Source organism: Aquarana catesbeiana, linkage group LG12 (assembly GCF_042186555.1).
Source record: "Aquarana catesbeiana isolate 2022-GZ linkage group LG12, ASM4218655v1, whole genome shotgun sequence".
Taxonomy (NCBI): Eukaryota; Metazoa; Chordata; class Amphibia; order Anura; family Ranidae; genus Aquarana; species Aquarana catesbeiana.
The window spans coordinates 51,416,482-51,425,140 of record NC_133335.1 but is presented as its reverse complement, the minus strand read 5'-3'; the positions used below and the strand labels follow the sequence as shown (position 1 = coordinate 51,425,140).

Below are 8,659 nucleotides of genomic sequence, written 5' to 3'. Positions count from 1 at the left end.
ATGGGGCACTATTCCAGCCACTGACATCAACAATGGGGCACTATTCCTCCCACTGACACCAATGAAGGGGCACTATTCCTTCCACTGACACCAACAATGGGGCAGAATTCCTTCCACTGACACCAAAAATGGGGCAGAATTCCTTCCATTGACACCAACAATGGGGTAGAATTCCTTCCATTGATACCAACAATGGGGCAAAATTGCTTCCATTGACATCAACGATAGGATACTATTCCTCCCTCTGACACCAACAATAGAGCACTATGCCTCCCACTGACACCAAAGATAGGAAATTGTTCACTCCCACTAGAAGCCAGGATATTTTTTTACTCCCGCTAGCCTAGTCCGGCCCCCCTAAAGTCTGAAGGACAGTAAACTGGCCCCTTGTTTGGAGACCCCTGGTCTAAGGCACTATAGTCTCTGACTATCAGTTCCACAAAATGTGGCCTGAGATTTGGTGATGCCACTGTGTTCCCCACTGTTCTTGCTGGAGAAGAAGCTGTTCCTGAGTACCTGACCTCATTCTGCTTCATTTATTCTGTGGATGTGTGGTTTCTAAATCTCTCCTCCTGCTGTTTTATTATAGCACCACCAGTTATCAGACCACCAGAAAAAAGGTGGCTTTGACATGAGGAAGGAAAGCTCTGCTCCCCTACCAAGATGGCTGCCTCCACACGGAGACACAGTGGGGAACAAGGCCTGATAAGTCTGTAATGGGGAAATGATCAGTTGCAGGGAGCCTGAAAGCAATACTGCTGACTAGTCTTTGCCTTCTGCTGGCCCTTTTTGGGCACAGCTTTCACAATACCGGTGCTTTTCAAGGAGTACTAGAATATCCCAGAATCAAAAATAAAAAGAAACATTTTAAAACAGTGTAAAAAAACATGTGGAATAAAAACTGCATTACATTACCACATACAGTGGAAAGGCAATTTTGAAATGTAAATGTGCACAGGTCCAATGTCGATAAAACTTGAGGTCTTTAACACAGATGTATACTGTATATCAGGGGTCTCCAAACTGCGGCCCTTTGCTTGCCTTTATCCGACCCTTGGGGCACTTTTTTCTCCACTGACACCAACAATGGGGCAATATTCCTGCTACTGACTCCAATGACGGGGGCACTATTTCTCCCATTGACGCCAACGATGGGGCAATATTTCTTCTATTGACGCCATCGATGGATCACTATTCTTCAAACTGATACCGGCGATACGTTACTATTCCTCCCCCTAATACCAAAGATGTATGGTTTCATTCCACTGATGCCAGCATGATTTCTACTCCCACTGGCCACAGTCCGGCCCCCATAAAGTCTGGAGGACAGTAAACTGGCCCTTAGTTTAGAAAGTTTGGAGACCCCTGCTGTATATGGTCAACTTTATGTAAACCTCCCTTGTAATAGGAATCTATTGTGACAGGTCCTCTTTATGGAGAGATGCAGGGTCAATAAGACCCCACATCTTTCCTCCAGGCTAGAAAGCATGAGGTCAAGAAAAAAACTTCACCGATCTCATGCTGACAGCCGCGATCGCGGCTTTATTGTCTTTCGGGAACATCATAACATCGCACCCAAGCCTCTGACGGTCATAGAGATGACTGGTGACCACCTGGTCACCAGAAATCTCTATCGTCGTCATCCGGCCGATTCTTTCTCCGGGCCCCCGATGGCACGGGAGAGCCCGGAGAAGTACCGGATGGCGTCGGGGGGGGGGCGTTCCCTCCCGTCGCCTATAACAATCAAGCGGTGGAACTGTCGCTATGATCATTCTTATCGTGCACAGAATCGCCAGCTGCAAATAATGATATCTGAATGATGCCTGTAGCTGCAGGCATCATTCAGATATCCACACTCAAAGTCAAGGACGTCATATGACGCCCTCAGTATTGAAGTGGTTAAATAATCAGACACTCACCTGTTCCATGGTCCAGCGATGAGGGCGTACAAAGCCCCCCTCCTCTCACGCTCCTCTCCACGGCACTGGCATTCTTACTATGAGCGCCCAGCTGTGGCTTCACAGCCGGGCACGCACTGCGCATGAGCGATCCGCACTGCACGCTGGGAATGGCCGGGCAATCTTCTGGGACCTGTGATATGTCCCAGAAGATTTCAGGGAGGGAGAGGGGGGAGGTGAACTTCCTTCCGGCGCCGCGGTGCCAGGGGAGGAAAGGGGAGCTGGATGCCTCTAAGAAGAGGGTATTCGCCCCCCCCCCCCCCAAAAAAAAAAAAAAATGACATGCCAGATGTGGCATGTCAGGGGGTCACCGTCACTTAAGACGGAAGTTCCATTTTTGGGTGGAACTCTGCTTTAAGGGCAGATTATACCTGACTCTACAGTCTTTCACCACTTCAATACCATGCTATAGTCTAAAGACAGCTAAAGCATGGTCGTCTAGTTCAGGGAGGGTGTCCATGGACATCCTCTCAGAACCCAGCCACCTGGGGTGCGCATCGGGCATGCTCTGTGATCACTGTGTCCTTCAGACACAGCTAATTACAGATCGCGGTAAAGGGCCAGTCACAGCAGCCGTTTACCATGTGATCAGCTGTGACTAATCATAGCTGATCACATGTAAACAGACTTGCCTGTTATCGGCAGTCCTTTACTCACACGCTGTGTCTGTGTGAGGAAAGTAGAGCCAATAACTGGCAAGGCTGTCAGCACATTGTTTACACTGACAATTAGGACATCAGTACCCTGATTATCAGTGCAGTCCCATCAGTGCAACTTATCAGTGCCCATCAGTGCTGCCTATTGGTGTCGCCTACCAGTGCCCATCAGTGCTGCCTATCTGTGCCCATCAGTGCCACCCCATCAGTGCCTATCAGTGCAGCTTATTGGTGCCCATTAGTGGCACCCCATCAGTGCAGCCTCATCAGTGCCCATCAGTACCCATAAGTGCATCCTCATCAGTGCCCATTAGTGCAGCCCCATCAGTGCCGCCCATTAGTGTCGCCTATCAGTTCCCATCAGTGCCGCCTATCTGTGTCCATCACTGCCACCTCATCAGTGCCTATCAGTGCAGCTTATTGGTGCCCATCAGTGCCACCCCATCAGTGCTGCCTCATCAGTGCCCATTAGGGTAGCCTCATCAGTGCCCATCAGTACCCATAAGTGCATCCTCATCAGTGCCCATAAGTGCAGCCTCATCAGCGCACATCAGTAAAGTAAAAAAATTACTTATTGTAATTTCAATTGTAATTCAGAGTGTGACAGCACTGAAAGTTGAAAATTGGCCTGGGCATGAAGGGGGTGAAAGTGCCTGGTATTGAAGTGGTTAAAGAAGTTGTGGGTTTCTCACTGAAGTTAGTTATTTCACACCAACTACTCACAAAAGGGAGAAAACACACCCAATCTAAAATTTATTTCGGAGCTAGTATCCTAGTGATGACAGGACAACAGTCCAAAGTCTTTGCCTTTGCATTCACCACAAATAACAAACCCTCACTAATGGGATTTATTTTTTGTTCTTGAGACTGGGAGGTCTATTGTCCATAGGTATGATCTCCCAATTTCTTGGAACAGAGAAAGTTTTCCTACATACAGAACACTTTCTTAGTAGATTTCCTCAGTACCCTCAGCTACAGGGATGTAGGGCTGCAATGATGTAATTCTGTCTGTTGTTCTCAATGCTCTTTATCACGCATCTAGATGGGATTCCAAAGATATGCCCTAGACAACTTGAAGGGCTTTGTGATACATAATGCTTTACGGAATGCCGTTCAGTTAAGGTTTACATCTACTTTAAAGTGGTTGTAAACCCTGTACTACCACTTTTACCTATAGGTAAGCCTATAATAAGGCTTACCTGTAGGTACAGTGAATATCTCTTAAACTTGCACTGTTTAGGAGATATTCACTGTATCCGCATGTGCCGATGTCATCAGCACATGGGCACTGAAGAAACGGCTCGCTCGTGCTGTTTCCTCAGTAGCTGTGCCGTGACCGGACAGCATGCGTCATTGTGGCTCCAGCCAATCACAGCGCCAGAGCCGGCGCACCCAGAAATAACTCCGGGAGACATTTTGCCGATCACAGCAGTGTACGGGGACTGCTGCAACAGCTTTGATCTAAGGTAAGTATTTCATAATGAGCTAGTATGCGATGCATACTAGCTCATTATGCCTTTGTCTTGCAGGTTTTTTTTTTTCTGAGAGAGTTTACAGCCACTTTAAATGTTTGTTCATTTATGGATAGCAACTGGTAGACTTAATCAACCTTTGGGTTTCTTATACCTCCCAGGATTTCTAGTAGTGATACCTTACCTGTAGAGAATTTAGGACAGCCAATCCTCTACCATGGCATCTCACTTTTTCTTTAAGGACAATGATCACTTGGTGGGTAAAGCCAAGAATTGAGCTGGTGAAATCCCTGGATTCTTCAATTAATATAAAAGCATTGACTGCATTCATTATAACTTGACCGACCATTGGCCCCATTCACACCTGAGTGTTTGTAACTTCCACCTCCAAAATGCTCAACGTTTTCAATTGTGCCTGTTCACACCTAAACATAGTGACGCTTGGGGCTTGTAGCTCAAAAAATACATGTACTTCTTTTGAACTACAAACTTCAAGCTTTAAGTGTTTTTTGTCTCAATAGGACTTGAATGGGAATGCTTGAAAAGCGTGCAAATGTGCAAAAATGCTCTTATCAGACATTTTTATTGCCTAGTAGCTAGCGTTCTTTTGGCGAAAAACAATTTTAAAAAACACCAAAGTCTTAGACGACTGTAAAAATGCTAACAAAAATGCCTGTAAAACGACCAAAGATGCTCAGCTCAAATGTGAATGCAGCCTTAAGGCCCCTATCATACAGCTGTCCGATCATATCTGCCTGTCAGCTTTTTTTAGGCGGATCTGATCTGAGCCTCCAGTTTCTTCTATGGAGCGGCAAATGTCAGCGGACACATAATCGCTGACGCCCGCTGCCATCCGATCCAATCCTGTCCGCCCTTTTCCCCATCTGTCCGGTGGACTGGATGCCATTGGATGGTCCATTTCCATCTGATTGCCCCATAGAAGAGAGTGGGACTGTGTCCGTGTTCGCTCTGCATAGCAGAGGGGACACGGACCTGTTATCCGCCTGCTTAGTGGGGATCAGTGGAGAGATCCCCCGCTGAGCAAGCGGATTCCACATATCAGAGGAGCCTGTGTGAAAGGGGCATTAAGGTTTGGCAATGCTTTCTTAAACACACACCATTCATTCATAGACACATACATGCATGGATTATACTCACACCAATTAAAACCCAACTCCAACTAAATTGTTTTATTTTATTTTGGATAGCTTAGGGCAAGTTTGTACGATCATCGGATTCCTTATAAGGAAGACTTCCTGTAGGGACAGGAAGTGATGGAAAATTTCTCCAGAGCAACAAACAAAACAAAACACATTGTGAAAGAGTTAGAACTTTCTACAATGTTTTATTGTTGTCTGTGCCTTTTTGCTCTGGTGACAATCATACGTCCCAACTCCTGTAACAGGTGTAAAAGAAATAAAAATCTCCCCAGTGATAGATACAAATACCAGGCAGAAATGTTTACTCTTCCCCACTCTATTCAATACTGAAATCTAGTTTTGCTTTGACTTTAACCCAGTGCATTTGCAACTTTCAGAACAATAACTGATTCAATTTCTTTCTGCAATAAAACATTTGATTTTATTTTTCATACATTGAGTACAAAGTAATGTTTAGATCTAAGCAACAAGTAATACAAAAAGTTATTTCATTCCAATCATTTTTAAAAGAGTATGGTTAATCACCACTTATCATCATTATAAAAAAAAACATACTTGTAGAATCTAATAATCTTCTAATAGGAATGCCATATCAGACATCTAGGCTGCCACTTAAGTAAGATCCCGCCGGAGCTATCTTCATCTCGCTCCCCTTTAGGGAATAATAGTATCCTTTCCAAAAAGACCATACTATTCCAGCCGCATACTCCTTGGTGGGGCCATGCAGGTATTTCCCATTAAGATTGGCATTGTGACACTGGGTGTACCAGAAAGCTCCTTGGTAGGCCTTAGCACAGTTACCAACGTATGCATCTCTGTCATAATCATACGTAGAGAATGGTACCCCAGAGAAACCCGAAAAACAGTCTCCTGCAGGTTTATCAGGATCCCCCTCTTCAAACCCATCAACATAGAGTCTGTAGCCATCCTCTTCGGGAGATATTGCAAATGGTGAGAGGGAAAAGTTACTGTACACCACAAATCGATGGTCTCGTTCAAAATCTTCCAAGTCAATCCTTAGACGCTGCGGCTTATTTCGGGCGAGTTGATGAATGTTCTTCAAGCCCAACCAGTGTTCTCCGTTGGCTTGCCCAAAACCAGTCTTATAGTCTGCCCAACCTCTGAAAAAATTTACGCTTCCATCAAACCTCTTCTGAATCACCGTCCAAGGACCCCCTTCACTGGTCATATCACAAAACACTGGCATTGGACTGAACAAGGGGCCAGCGGGATATATCAGATAGATGCCATTTTCCTTATAACCCTGAGCATGTACCTCGGCACAGTCATGAGGGTGGCATGTGTCTGTACAGGTGCCAGCATTTTCCTGGTTCAAGGGGGTAATCCTGAAAGTCTGATGACCCCTCTCCAGAAGAAGAAACAAGCTGAGGACAGAGAAATAATGCCACATCTTCAGCCTGTGATACTTCTAGCCTCTGTGTGTCCAAATGTTTTGTGTTTCCAAGAACTTTATATAATTAACAAACATCTCCTCTGGTTATTTATATTCCCTCAGCGTTTCCATAAATCTCAGCGTGCCGATTACCCAATCACAGTCCTCAACGGGCGTTTCCCTGCATGTCCCAGGTATCTGTTCAATTTCTGTCATATCTCCAAGTATCTGTGTATTGTTTGCTGATAGTTACGATGAAGACCACTGTTTTTTTTTTATTAATTTTTTTTGCTTTATTAAAATAAAAAAAAAGAACTATGGTCAAAAAAGGCACACGGCAGTAGAATATACTACTAAGTACTGCACCCAGTCGGCTTTCGGAAACCACTGTAAACAAAGCTGTAGTCTTGCGGGTCTGCCAGCTGACGTAATACAAGCTTCTAATCTAAAGCCTGCATTTCTAAATAAGTGTTGGGGAAGGCAAGAGGAGCTGTTGCGCTATTTAGCTAACGTTAAAGAGGAACTCCTCCCATCTATTTTCCTCCTTTAGCCTCTATAGGGAGAATTCTGAACAAAAAACATAGTCAAATTTACAGCGATACAATCTTGTAAGGAACCACCTCCAAACACCCAGTCCCACGCCGCCATCTTCTTCTAAAATCATGAGGGAGCCATCTGTCTCTTGTGGGTTATTGCAACTGGCGTCGTGTCATCAGTTGGTCAGAAAAAAATAGAAAAAACTAGAAAGAGACAGCTGGCCTCCATGATGACACGCAGCAGTGCATGCTCAGTAGAAGGCCCTGCAGCCACCTTGGATGCGTGATATTGGTTTCTTCAGGAGGCAACAAATAAAGTGGGTGGGGAAAGCAAAAGTTTGCTTTAAGTATTGGAATTGGATTGAAATGGGTCTTTATTTTCTTTTCTAATTTTAAAATTAAAGTTCAAAAAGCTTACATGTTGTCGTTGCTGCCAGGATTTCGGCAGCCGATGGAGATATATCCATGCCCTCAGCAGGAGAGGTCTGCATGCTGGTAGACATGGTGCCATTGAAGACCTTGTGGGCAAGATGGCCGCCGAGGAAGAGGGGCGGGATTCAGGGAGACTGAAAACCGGACACATGGTTCAAAATGATTCAAAACCTGTACTGTCCGGGTGAATCCTGGAGAGGTGGCAAACCTAGGCGGGAATTACAGGTCTGGGAGCGAGTGGAGTGATGCTTTCCCGAAGCCATGCGATTTACCTGAATTAAGTGCCGACTCACTGAAGGTGAAGGCTGCAGCACCCCGAGCATGGAGGCCCGCCGTAGAGAATGGAATGAGCTGAAAGAGGATAGTGAGAAGGGGCTTATGCACCACACGTCTGAGCAGATTCACATCCCTGGCCATGCCCCCCAAAATTCAAAAAGCTTAATTCAAAACTGAAATACATAAACAGGAGTGGTTTACCTGCCAGAGCATTTATATTTCTGTCCAGCCAGTCCTGAGATATACACAGCCTGACCAGAGAGTAGAGTGAGGTTGGTGACCTGACTTTTCTCTACTGTTGTTAGCAGTATAGTTAGGTCACTTCCCTGCCTCCAGCTTGGTATTGAACAGTCAATGAGCTATAGGAGGTCTATTTTTTCAACTCACAGCACTTTCCTCCTGTCATCTTGTTTCTTTCCGCTTGTTTCCATGAAGCACAGTTGAACTTTAAACAATTTTTTAAAAAAGTGATGTTTTGCTGAGATGTGCAGTATGTATAGATATTAATTTAAGGCATTTGGCCATGTGGTCAGACCATCAGTTGACCTCCAGTCCTACAGCAGATTACCCATTCAAGTTTGCTTGATAGCCATCCCATCCATTTCTGACACTTATCTTCCATGTGCTACCCTGAAAACTCATTCAACTGCTGGAGCCCCATGGGGTTCCTTGTACTTCCAGGTCTAGGAAATATGTGACTGCAGTGTTGAGTGCGAATGGCGGCAGGGGGTTCACTTTTCATTAAAATTTGATTTCATAATTTACTGCCATACATG

The 8,659-nt window shown here is 45.1% G+C and overlaps 1 pseudogene; it reads right to left on the bottom strand.

Moving 5' to 3' along the window:
• Nucleotides 1-5,636: 5,636 nt before the first annotated feature.
• LOC141113754 (microfibril-associated glycoprotein 4 pseudogene) lies at nt 5,637-7,001 on the bottom strand (annotated as a pseudogene).
• Nucleotides 7,002-8,659: the final 1,658 nt, after the last annotated feature.